The following is a 13,471-nucleotide window of genomic DNA, read 5'->3' as shown; positions in this document are numbered from 1 at the left end:
GTGTATCAGCGAAGATTTGAAATGTAATGTCCAGTAGGCACATGAGATCTTTAGAATGTATCATCAAAGAGCCAGGATGAGATGTACAATAGAAATGAGATCATCAGAGAATGTTAGCAAATCTGCTATATTGAGATTTAGTTGCTCTGATGGCACATAACATTATATATGACAGAGAAATACATTTTGATGGTGTAACGCTTTTTATTGTTTGGTCATTTCCAACTCTTTATGATCCTATCTGGAGTTCTCTTGGCAAAGATAGTGAAATGGTTTGCCATTTCCTTCTCTAGATCATTTTATAGATAAGAAAATGAGGCAAACAGGCTTAAATGACTTACCCATAGGATTACAAAGCTAGTAAAATCCCTTTAGCAAGATTCAAGAAGATGAGTCTTCTACATCTGAAGCCCAATGCTCTATCCATTATGCCATCTAGCCACTCTTGTATCCCTTTAAACATAGACATAGAGGTTCACAGTGTATATTTTCTTAGTACAGTTTCAGTAGCAACATGTTACCTATATGTACCCCATCCAGAAATGTTCTGCTTCACGTGTGATTACCTTGCATTTTTTCCTCTTGGTGCTGTATTAAACTCTTAACAAATATAACTTGTGTTTTAGGGAGGCTGGGATAATCAAATAATGAACCTCTCTCTTCCTTGAGTGTTCACTGGTGAGATCTTGTCAAACCCTGAGTATTCATATTGAGTTGCCTTCCATTCTGTAGTGATATGACCAAGAAATATATGGACCTCATATATACTCACTGATACAACATTGAGGGCTACAAGTATTTACTGCACATACCAACTGAAAAATAAGGGTGTTCACTTTCTTTGCTGTATCATTGAACTAACTGCTTTTTAAAAATAATATTTCATTTTCCTTAATTACATATAATTTTTTTAACATTTGGTTCTTGTTCTTAGGTTTTTGAGTTCTGAATTCTATTCCTCCCTCCCTGAGATGGTAAATAATCTGATACATACGTGCATTCAGGTAAGAGATTTCCATATTAGTTATTTTGTACAAGAAGACTCAAAGAAAGAGAAAGAGAGTATCCTTCGGTCTGTATTCAGACACTGATTCTTTTTCTCTAGAGGTAAATAGCATTTCTCATCAACCATTCCCCAGATGATGGGCATCCCCTCAATTTCCAATGTTAATCACCACAAAAATATTTTTTAACAGATAGCTTTCCTTTGCCTTTTTAGGACCTAGCAGTGGTATTGCTGGATCAAAGGGTATGCACAGTTTTATAGCATCTTTGGGCATAGTGCCAAATAGCCCTCCAGCTCACAACTCCACCAACAGTGCATCAATGTTCTATTTTTCTCACATCTTCTCCGATATGTATAATTTTCCTTTTCTGTCATATTAGCTGATCTGATAGGTATGAGGTGGCATCTCAGAGTTGTTTTAATTTGCATTTTTATTCCATAGTGATGACTAAATGCTTTTTGCATAAACTCAGATTCTCTGGTTCACTCATAAGGTGAAACCCATCAATAATGGCCCATAGCTCTGGTTTTTAGGGGGTCTTGATGTCCAGAATACTGTTAAACTGGATTAGGTTTAAAATAAATTTTAGCCTCAATTCAAAAGGATTTTCTGGCACAAGCTCTTTAGTACAAAAGACAGACAGATGAAGACTAGACTTGGAGTGCAAGGACCAACTCGGTTTTATTTGCCTGTCCTATGATGGGCTTCTTGTCAGCATTCTTTATTAGATGTGAGCCAAGGTGACTGATAGGAGAAGAATCTGAGGAACTCAGATCCCATGACATCAACAAAATTTCTCCACAGATAGTTAAGGTGTGATTTCAGACAGAGGAATTAAGTTACCCCAGGACCTTAGCAATTCTACACCATCAGAATTTCATTTCCCCAGCCATATGGATCCACTAGTGGCTCTTTTTGTGGTGACTAAGACCGGAAATTGAGGGGATACTTCTCCATTGGGAAATGATTGAACAACTTACGGTATATGAATGTAATAGAATACTATTGTGCTACAACAAATGATAAATAGGAAGATTTCAAAAATTCTGGAAAGACTTACATGAACTGATGCTGAGGGAAGTGAGCAGAACCAGGACAGTGTTGTACACAGTAACAGCAAAATTGCATGATGAAGAATTGTGAATGACTTGGCTGTTCTCGGGAATATGATAATCCAAGACAATCCCAGTATTCACGATGATTATGTTTGACATATGTGTTCTAGTCCTATACATTTTTGGTGTAAGTCCATTGGTCAGTCATTCACAATACATTCCCTACTTCCTCATGAATATTCAGTCTCAGGTGTACTGTTCAACAAACCCACAGGGATTGAGTTACCCTGGATTTGTGTGGGCCCAGGTGATCTGTATCCCTTCATCTATCCCAAATTTATGCCTTCTTGTTACATACTTATTTTTAAAAGTCATTGGTCCCAATCTTTCACTGTATATACTCTCCCCATGAATTTCCAAAAGTCACATCTTTACAAAGCTACAGCCCTAAGATCTAGTTGCTCTAGGTACATGTATGCCCCTGTGATGTGAATCCCTATGAGTATCACATATTTGACCCCTTTATATACCTCTTTATAAAAGTTTAATGGCTACAAGCTATTACTTAATGTTATGTACTTCCTGGAAAACCTTCCAATATCATGTGATTTCTACCTGGGTGCCCAAGAAAGGTTCAGTTTTAAATTACTGGGAAACATATCCCTTGTGGCTTGGCAGCAGAGGGGTTGAACTGTAATAATCTTTTCTTGTTACTTTTTTTGATGGGAGGTAATAGCACTGCCAGATGAATGTAAAGAAAGGGAGCCCAGACTCTGATTCGACATAATAACTCTGAGCATGGTATTGACAAAGAGATGAAATCTCCAAAATTCATCAGCAATCCTGCAGAATGAGTGACCCTGGGTATCTGTATGTCTTGGTAACACATGTAAATAAAGGTGACCAAGACCTACAGATTCTTAGTGTATACTCATTTGCACACCTTTACTGGACACCCATCAACTGGATGCACCCAATGCACAAATGCTTCTGAAATACATGTGTGACTTTTTACTCTCCTGTATGTTTTTCTTAATGGTCCTGTCCTAAGCTTTTCAAAGAAACATTTCTTGTGCTTTTGGAAAGCTGGGGTCATCTTTTGCTGCCAGTTCTTTATGCTATGTTATGTGATTGAAAGTCATATACATCTTGGTGAATGCTACCCCCTAGAATGCTTGGAGCCTGAAGTCAGCTTTATGAAGCACTGAGAAGATTTGCTCATTTTCCATGACATCATAAGAATGTACCAACAGAATGTGATGCCTGGTAGAAACATAAGAATACTCAAGGTCATTGGCCAACTTTACACCTAGGAAATGAGTTACCCTGGATACCCGTTTGTCTTGGTTACATTATCCTCGAAATCTGACCTAGACATACAGGTTCCCAGTGTACACTCTTTATACATGTGTGATGGCCACATTCTTTCCTTTGATTAAATGCATTTTGATGTAAGATTACTCTTAACAGCAAACCAGAGTTCCATTGATAATGGAATCTCTAAGTCAATGAATAAAGACATTTGAGTTACTTTACTTGGCTAATTCCAAATTGCTTTTCCAAATGCTTGTACCATTTCAGAGCTCCACCAATAACATATTAATAGACCTAACATTTTAAAACCCCAACACTGATTATTGTCACTTTTTGTCATCTTTGTCTATTTGTAGGCTAACAAGTGAAACCTTACAGATGTTTTGACTTCCATGTCTCTTATTAATGATTTGAAGCATTCTTTGATGTGGTTGTTAATACTTTATAAATTCCTCATTTGAGAACTATTTGTTCATGACTTTTGACAACTTTTATCTGTTGGGACTGTAGTGGGAAGAGTGGGCATGCTCGCTTTAGTCTCATTTTTATTGGGAAAAAGTTTGTGTTATCAAGACATTAGTTCTGTGGCTACTCCATTGCTTTTTAAAGTTTTTAAATCCCTATCTAATTCATTAACCTTTTATCTTCTGTATTTTATTAATGCATTTTTGTAAGGATATAATTTTTCACTGAGGACTGCTTTACCTTGCCTGCATCTCCCAAATTTTGCTATATTCTTTTATTATTGTAATTTGCTTTCACATAATTGTTTGTGATTTGAGAAAAAAGATTGAAATTTTTATCACTCTTGGATTTCAGTCAATTACTTCTTGTAGATTATTTGATATTTCCTCTATGAATTTAGATACTAAAGCAAGTGGAGCATATATGTTTAATCTTAATATTGTTTTGCTGTATATGGTTCTTTTCAGTATAATATAGTTTCTTTATCTTTTTAATGGTTGACTATTTGATTTATCTTGGAATGTGTTTACAACTCTTTTTTATATTCACATATTGTAAATATTATATAATGATGTATAGTGATCTTTTCCTCGTAATTTGTATTATTTGTATGTCTTTTGCTTACAAGAAACACATTTAAAAGCAGAGATTTTTCCCCCTCATACAGTCTGTTATGTAACTCTTTCATTTTATCACACTGTTTAATCATTTCATATTTAACATTACAAGAATTAAGTTTATATTTTCCTGTCATATATACATATATCAATGTGTGTGAGAGAGAGAGAGTATACATATATATGCCTATGTAAATTAGAATTTTTTTGCCTGGCTTTTACTTACCTACCCTGAAGTAAATGCTATGGATAAAAAGAGCCATTATTTTTCTCCTAACCAGGAAAGGTACAGCATTGTTTAAATGGGCAGCAGTATGGCCATCAGCAGATCCTAAAAAGAAGCAGAGAATCTCAGTGACCATGAAATTAGCAGAATTTCTCTACAAGGAGTCAAGATGTGATAACTTCACAGAAACATGAAATCACAAGAAGACAAGCTGCAATCTGATATCATCAGACTTGGGTTGCCCCAGGAACATGTATGCCCTGGTTACTTGTTGCTCTACATGTGACCTTAACATACATGTTCCTGTTGCATACCTCTGCTGTACTTCACTGGCCCCAATGGTTTATTGTTGCTCATCCTTCATTTTTGAAGCGGACCAATGACATCACAGGGTAATGCCTTGTCTTGCATGTGAATTGCATTTAAGTGAAACAGAGCTGCACAAAGTCATCCACCTCATTTGCAACATGTGCCCTGCTTGATTATAGAGTGGATAAAAGTGGTATCTTTGGCAAACCAGTAGCACTGGGATTAAAGTTTCCTGCATGACTGTGTGTCTTGTTTATGTTTTATCATACATATAACAGATACATGTTTATTTTCTAATGTATTTCTTCTTCGTATACGTTCACTGGCCATAAGTATTCACTGTGTATATGCCTCAAAAATTGTTCTCATCATATTCTCCTCATGCTTGTCCTTTCCCACTAGTTAAATATTAAACTGTTAGAATACCCCTTGGGGTTTTTCAGTAGAGGCAGGGTCATATAATAATTGTTGTCCCTTTTTCGCTGTATGGTTTTTATTAATTAAATGCTATTTTCCTTGAACGCATCATTCTTCTAGTGGGGTAGTAAGATCTGTCTAATGTGTTCTATAATAGCGTTCATATAGTAGGTATAGTAGGTAGATTCCTAAGTACTTTATATTACCCACTGTTATTTTAAATGGAACTTCACTTTGTATCTTTTCCTGCTGAGTTTTATCAGTAATACATGGAAAAAATGCTTATCTTGCAATTTTGCTAAAGTTGTTAACTATTTCAACTAATTTTGTAGCTGATTCTCTAAGTATACCATGATACCATTTGCAGAGTGATAGTTTTTTTCTACATTGCCTATTTTCATTCCTTCAGTGTCTTTTTCTGTCTTATTGTTATAGTTAGCAATACAAATACAAAAATGAATATCCTTGTTTCACTCCTGATCTTATTGTAAAGGCATCAAATTTATCCCTATTATAGATAAATGCTTACTCTTGGTTTTCGATAAATACTACTTATTATCATTTGAACAAAATTTCCATACATTATGTCAGTAGATGCAGAAAAAGCATAGTAATCATTTTTTATTGTTATTGATGTGGTCAATTATGCTGATAGTTTTCCTAAAATTGAACTAGCCTCAAACTCCTGGTACAAATTCCACCAGGTTAAAGCGTACAAAGATCATCGTCTTCTTGCTAGTATTTTATTTAAAATTTTCCATTTAGTATTCATTAATGAAACTGGTCTATAGTTTTCTTTCTGTTTTTGATCTCCCTGGTTTAGGTATCAAAACCATATTTGCATCATAAAGGGAATTTGATAGGTACTCCTTTGCCTATTTTCCCAAGTGATTTATATAGTATTGGAATTAATTGTTCTTTAAATGTTTGGTAGAACTCACTTATGAATCCACCTGGTCCTGTGGATTTTTTTCCTTAGAAAGTCCATAGATGGTTTGTTTAATTGCCTTTTCTAAAATGAAATTATTTAAGTATTCTATTTCTTCTATTAATCATGGCAACTTATATTTTTTGTAAATATTAATCCATTTCACTTAGATTGTCAGTGTTGCTGGCATATAATGAGGCAAAATAACTCTTAATAGTTGTTTTGTTTCATCTTCATGGGTGATACATTCATTCTTTTCATTTTTTATATTATAAATTTAGTTTTCTTTCTTTTTTAAATCAAACTGACCAGTGGTTCAGCTATTTTGTGTTTTTCTCTCCCATAAAGCCAGCTCCTAGTTTTATTTATTAATGGCATTTTTACTTTCAGCTTTATTAATCTATCCTTTGATTTCAGGATTTTTAATTTGTTCTTTTTTCTAGATGTTTTAGTTGCATGCCCAATTTATTACTCTGTTCTTTAACTCTTGATATAACATCTATATACACACACACGTGTGTGTATGTGTGTGTGTGTGTGTGTGTGTGTGTGTGTGTGTATATATATATATATATATATATATATATATATATATATATATAGTGGTCTGAAAAGGATGTATTTAATATTTCTGCTTTTCTACATTTGGTTGTGAAGTTTTTATGCTCTGATACAAGGTCACTTTCATGTACAATGCAGAAAAAGATATACTTCTTTCTATTTTCATTTTCTCCAGAAGTCTATCATATCTAACTTGTCTGGGGTGGAGTGAGGACAGTACAAATGTTGGAGAGGAGAATGGCTAGACTTATTATTTGATTGAAAGCGCCTAAGTCATATAGATCAGCAACTTATAGTCAGAAAGGTGACTAGGGCAAGGAAAAGTTCATATTTATTGACTGTCATATAACTTGTGTATAGTACAGGCAAAACATGAACTCAAATCATCTGAATCAAGGGCTAGGCCTCTTGAGCCACAAAACCATGCTACCTCCTAACATCATGATGGGGATGGATTCTTAAGTAAAGATATTCCACTTCATCAGTGCTAAAATAAACAAGCCAAATATATTAAAATCTTGAAAACATAGAAAGATGAAGGAAGAAATTAGTGATATGTCTTAGTATTATTCATTCATCAAGTTTTTAAAAGAAATGTTGTTGAAGATCTTTTTAATCAATTGGTCATCTCAATCCCTTACCCATTTTCTTATTTTTAATTTATTTATCTGGGTTTAAAATACTTTGTCAGTAGACTGTTCACTATCAAATATATCATTACCATTAGTAGCAGAGACATACCATGGAAAAAATAAATTACATTCGTTTTTCCACTGAGTTATAATAAATATCATATTAAACAGTAAAGTCCAGGTCCATCCTGAACACTTACTGAGCTAGAAAAGAAAAAGCCTCCTGAAAAAATCATCTCTCAGGATACAGTTTTGCCACAGGGAAATCCAAATTATGTTTGCTTAAATTTACTATAAGAAAAGACCTTGAAAATGATTCAGTACAGTTTTTTAAGTTTTTAACAGTTTTGGGGGTTACTTAGCAACCAATTGGGAAAGAAGAAATAAATTTTCCATCCAAGTAGATGAATAAAACAAATAAAGGCTTACTCATCTTTGTGAAACATTTGCAAGCTTTGAAATTTTTCAAAATTAAAAGATAAAGGTCACATTGACATTGCAATAGTATAATGCATGAACATGTCTTTTTATATTAATTTTGTTTATTGATTTTTATTAAATTTTTAAAATTTTAATATCTTTAGTATTTTCTTTCTAAATGTTGAGATGCCTATTATCTCCCTCCCTCCCATTCCTTCCCTACTCACTGAAAAGGCTATCAAAAGGATGTAAGTTATAGCTGTCAAATCATGCAAAACATTGTCATATTGATAAAAAAAAACAGCAAAAAGAAAGCTAGAAAGTTATACTTCAGTTTGCACAAAGAGTTCATTAGTTCTCTCTTCAGAGATAGCATTTTTTCACGACTCTTGGAATAATTTTGGGTCATTGCATTGATCAGAGTAGTCAATTTTTTTGCAGTTGATCATCATTACAACAAAAGGTAATAATTCATATTTTTTTCCTGACAATATTTTAAGAAATAATGGAAAGTCTGTGATCCTATTGAAATCTCATTTTTTCTCACAAAGACATGCATCCTGATTTGCAGGATATGCTATGCTATTTGTGTAAATTGATGTATTTTTCTTCAGGACATATACAAATATAATGTTGCATCAATTTCTAGGCAATAGGGAGATAGACACTTAAAACCAAAGTAGAAGAATGATAAGAATCAAGAAAGAGTCTCTCTCTCTGCCTTATCAGAACACCTTTATGTATCTCCAACCTCCCTCTCAGGCTATTTTAAGTCTTCCTTACTGATTAACATCCCAATTTACATATGCAGATCTTGGCCTACTGGTGTAAAACAGAAAACTAAAATCAGAGGGATCTTCCCTGATATTCCTACCCAGAATTTCAGTGAGAGGAGAGGAATTGTACCCATTTTGCCTCTTCCCTATTTGGTTTTGCCACTTTTGATTTCTCCCCATCTCAATCCATCCCAACTTAGTTGACAGGTTTATGTTCTTAAAACAGAGATCTTACCATGTTATCCCCTAAATCAAAAAATATTCAATCTGATATCTGAAGCTCTCCACAATACGGCACCTACCTTTCCAGTTTTATTTCCTATCATAGCTGTTCAATATGTTCCTGTCTAGTCAAACTAGCTTGCTAGTTGTTCCTCACACATGCCATTCTATCTCCTACCTACATGTCTTTGCACAGTTGTCCTTCATGGTGGGAATGCATTCCATCATCACTTCTACCTCAAAGGATGCTTGATTCACTTCAAGATAGAGCTTTAGTGCCACTTTCTATCCCAAACCTTTCCAAATTTATAATCCTTCTCCCATTTCTTTTACTGTTGAAGGTCTTTAGGATAAGTTACTTTAAAAAAAGCAAAAAGACAGCTCCTTGGAAACTATTGTTATTAATATTATTAACTTCCTTTAGAATTCCCTATAACAATCATCCAAAAATTTTTATCATTTCTCATCCTATGTTGTTTTTGCAAAAGCTTTTATTTTTAGAATCAAAACTGTCAGTTTTCTGATTAATAGGCAACTTTATCTCATATTTTATTATTTTTTTTTTGTTTTAGCCACTATTCTAAAAAGCATCTCCTTTTTATCGTCTATTTAAAATAATGCTTCTTTTTAGTTGAGGTCATGAATCTGTTTTGAACGTTTTTAATATATGGTATAATGCAACAAATTTCTGCCAAATTGCATTCCAGTTTTTCTAAGAGTTTTTGACACATGGTATATATTTTTTTCCTCATTGGTTTGATTTTCTTACTGAATTTGATTGTTTCTGTTTAGTTATCCAATCTGTTCAGTTGATCTACATTACAATTTTTAACTGCTGTAAAATAGTTTTGAAGACTAAATTTTTATAATATATATTTGATGCCTTGTAGTATTCAGAAAGAAAAAGTAACTCCTTGATAGTCTGGTACAGTACTAAATCCATAAACCAATTTAGGTAGCATAATCATTGGCATGATCTATTCACAAACAAAGAATAGTCTATTACTTGAGCCTTCCTTTAATTTTATAGTGTGACAAATTGTGTTTATTTGTCTTGACTGTGTTTTTAAATTGACTTTCAAATCATTTGTGCTCTTTGTAGTTAGTTATTCTGAATGGAAATATTCTATCATTTTCTTCTCACTTTTTGGCTACAAAGGATTTTATCTGTCTAGTAATGCTGTTGATTTTCATGGACTTATATTGTTTTGTTTTATTTTATTTTTCAAATTTATCATAATTATCTGTATTCTTCATTTCCTTAGTAATGTTGCCTGGTATCCCTTTCTGAAAATAGAAAAAAATGTCTCCTGTTTAACTAATGTTTATTCCCTTAAATTGTTTCCCTTTTCTTACTGATATTAGCAGAAATCTAGAACTCTGTGAAATAAAAAAAAACTATATTAACTCTTTAATTCATTTTTTATTGCACATACTTGTAGATCTTGGCTTTAGATAAATGAGTATCATATTTTTTAAATGCCTATCAATCTGTATAATTTTAGGGAATAAAAGAATGCTGCATTGGGATTGGTTTTCAGGGTTCTGTTTATATGGCTAGCTATACAAGGAGAATGCAAGCTCTAAGTTTAATCTTACCTGTATATACTCAGTAGTGCCCTCAACCCTAGCAGGAACATAATATATGTGTGTTTTATTTATTGGATTGGGTTTTTTCCTATTTAATTTGGTGTTTTGGTGGGGCTTAGGAGATAATCATGCATTTACCTTTAATTCTGAGTTTAGTTTTCAAATAACTTCATCGAAGATCAGATATATATTTTTTAAATTTTCTCCCTATTTATTATTATGGATTCAAATTTTTATAATTTGGAGTTCTATTTTCTCAATTTTGTTAGTTTTTTTTAATATCTTATTTTGGCATTGTTACAGTTCTTTTGGTTTTAATTTTATGTATTTTTCTAATTTTCAGCATAGCTTGAATGGGTTATTTTTAACTGTTGACTTTCAATTACATGCTTATATGCATTTCCTTAATAATAATATCACTCTAATAGTTTTGGTAACTCCTTAAAGGTGAAATAGGCTAATAAATATTTTGTAAAATTTTTCCATCTATCTGCCTGCTCTTCTTTCTTTTTTTATTTTGACTCTACTTAATTCAGTTTCAAATTGAACTTTTTAAAAACATAGTTGATTTGTTTCATTAAATATTTCCCAATTCCATAAAAAATTTTAACATTTGTTTTTTAAAAAATTAATTCTAATTTCTTTCTCTACGGCCTCTCTTGTATAAGTAATACATTAGTTATATATGTGAAGTTGCACAAAACATATTTCCACAATATTCATACTGCAAAAGAAAACACACATGCAAAAAATAAAGTAAAAAGTAAGCTTCATTCTACATATTTCCACAATATTCATACTGCAAAAGAAAACACACATGCAAAAAATAAAGTAAAAAGTAAGCTTCATTCTACACTCACGGTTTATAAGTTCTCTCTCTGGCGGCAGACAGCATTTTTCATCATGTGTCCTATGAAACAGTGTACAATGTGGTGGCTTACTTCCCATCAATTCATATATGATGCCCCAAGTTTTTCTGAAGCCATCCATTAACACAATTGTTCAGCCATCGCCTCAATTTCCAATTCTTTGCCTACAACAACAATAAAAAGCTACTATAAATATTTTTGTACAAATAGGTCCTTTTTCTTTTGTCTTTGATCTCTTTGGAATACATATCTAGTTACTATGTTACTAGGTATGCACACTTTTTATAGTCCTTTGGATATAATTCCAAATCCTTTTCCAGAATGTGTGGGCTACTTCAAAACTTTACCAAAAGGGAATTAGTGTTCCAGTTTTTCCACATCTGCTCCAGTAGTTTTGTTTTTTTTTTCCATTTGTGACCTGTTAGCCCATATGATAGATGAGTTAGTTATTTGAGAATTGTTTTAATTTGCATTTCTCTAATCAATAGTGATTTAGAGAATTTTTTATGTGACTTTTTTCACCATATCTTTGACAATTTATCAAAAAAGGTTTTGCCTCATTGGAGATCTTCATGCAGAGGCTGGATGACTATTCTGTTGTTCAGTTGTGTCTGACTTTGTGACTCCAGTAATGTCAGCTATTATTACTTTGGAGCATAAGTTAGACAAAATCATTGCTGATCTCCCAAAAAGAACTGACCCTTTGTGATTTTGAAGCTAAGTACACAATCTTGTGCTTCATAACCTGTCACCATGTTATTACCCTTCTATTTGGCCATAATATGTATAAGATCATGTTAAAGTTGTGTGACTACTAAATAAACTTTTTAGGAGATGGAGCCAAAATGTCAGAGAGAAGCCAAGACATTCCCTGAGCTCTTCCCATTTTCCCTTTGGATCAATGCTAGATCAAGCCTCTGAACAGATTTTGGAGTAATAGAATGCACAAATATTCAAAGTGTAATAATTTTCACGTTTTAAAAATCTTGAAAGGACTCTCTTAAGTGGGAGGGAATGCAACCCAGCGCAGGCACATTTTGGGAATCTAACTGGAGGATGTTAGTCAAATTGCATGCCAGCAGTTCAGCAGGCTATTTGTGAGACCTTCAACCCAAGCATGAAGGCAAATTGTGAGTCCTTGAACCCTGGCAATAATAGCTCTGACTAGACCAGGGCAACACAGCACAGTGGGCAAGTCTGCAACACTTCTGACTCCACCACAGAAAATCAGGAAATTGTCCCCCTGCAAAAGAAGCTTGGGACAATATTTCCTGTGCCCTAGGAGCAGAATTAAACTTTTAAAAGTGAGCAACAAAGCAAAAAACCCCATTACTATACAAAGACAGGGAAAATCAGAACCCAAACCTAGAAGAGGACAGCAATGGCAAAAATGCCTACATGTGAAGCCTCAAAGGGAAATATAAACTGCTCTCAAGCTCAAAAACTTCTCTTAGGAGGGCTTAGAAAGGATTTTTAAAATCAAGAGAGAAGAAAAATGGGGAAAAGAAATGACAGCTATAGAGGAGAGTTATTAAAGCATGAAAGGGAAACCAATACCTTGGAAAAGGAAGCACAGAAATTGACTGCAAAAACTCCTTAAAACTATAATTGGCCAAATGAAAAAAAGAGGTAATAAAGTTAAAAAAAGAAAATAATTCATTAAAAATTAGAATTGGATGAATTGAAAACAAATGATTCAATGAGACATCAAAAATCTATCAAACAAAATATTAAAAATGGGGGCAGCTAAGTGGCACAGTGGATAGGGAACCAGCCCTCAAGTCAGTTGAACCTAAGTTCAAATCTGGTCTCAGATACTTAACACTTCCTAGTTGGGTGACCCTGGGCAAGTCACTTAACCCCAATTGCTTCAGCAAAAAAACTCTACCATAAAACAGAAACCTGTAATAGACTGACTAGATTAAAAGCCAGAATTCTACAATTTATTGATTACAAGAAAGACATTTAAAGCACAGTGTTAAATTCAGAGTAAAGATAAATGTCTGGAGCTGAATATATTATGCTTCAGTTGAAATTAAAAAGAAAAAAAGCAGGGGTGGCCA

This window comes from Antechinus flavipes, chromosome X, assembly GCF_016432865.1.
Source record: "Antechinus flavipes isolate AdamAnt ecotype Samford, QLD, Australia chromosome X, AdamAnt_v2, whole genome shotgun sequence".
In the NCBI taxonomy this organism is placed as follows: Eukaryota; Metazoa; Chordata; class Mammalia; order Dasyuromorphia; family Dasyuridae; genus Antechinus; species Antechinus flavipes.
The sequence above is the reverse complement of the archived record's forward strand: the minus strand, read 5'-3'. Positions refer to the sequence as shown.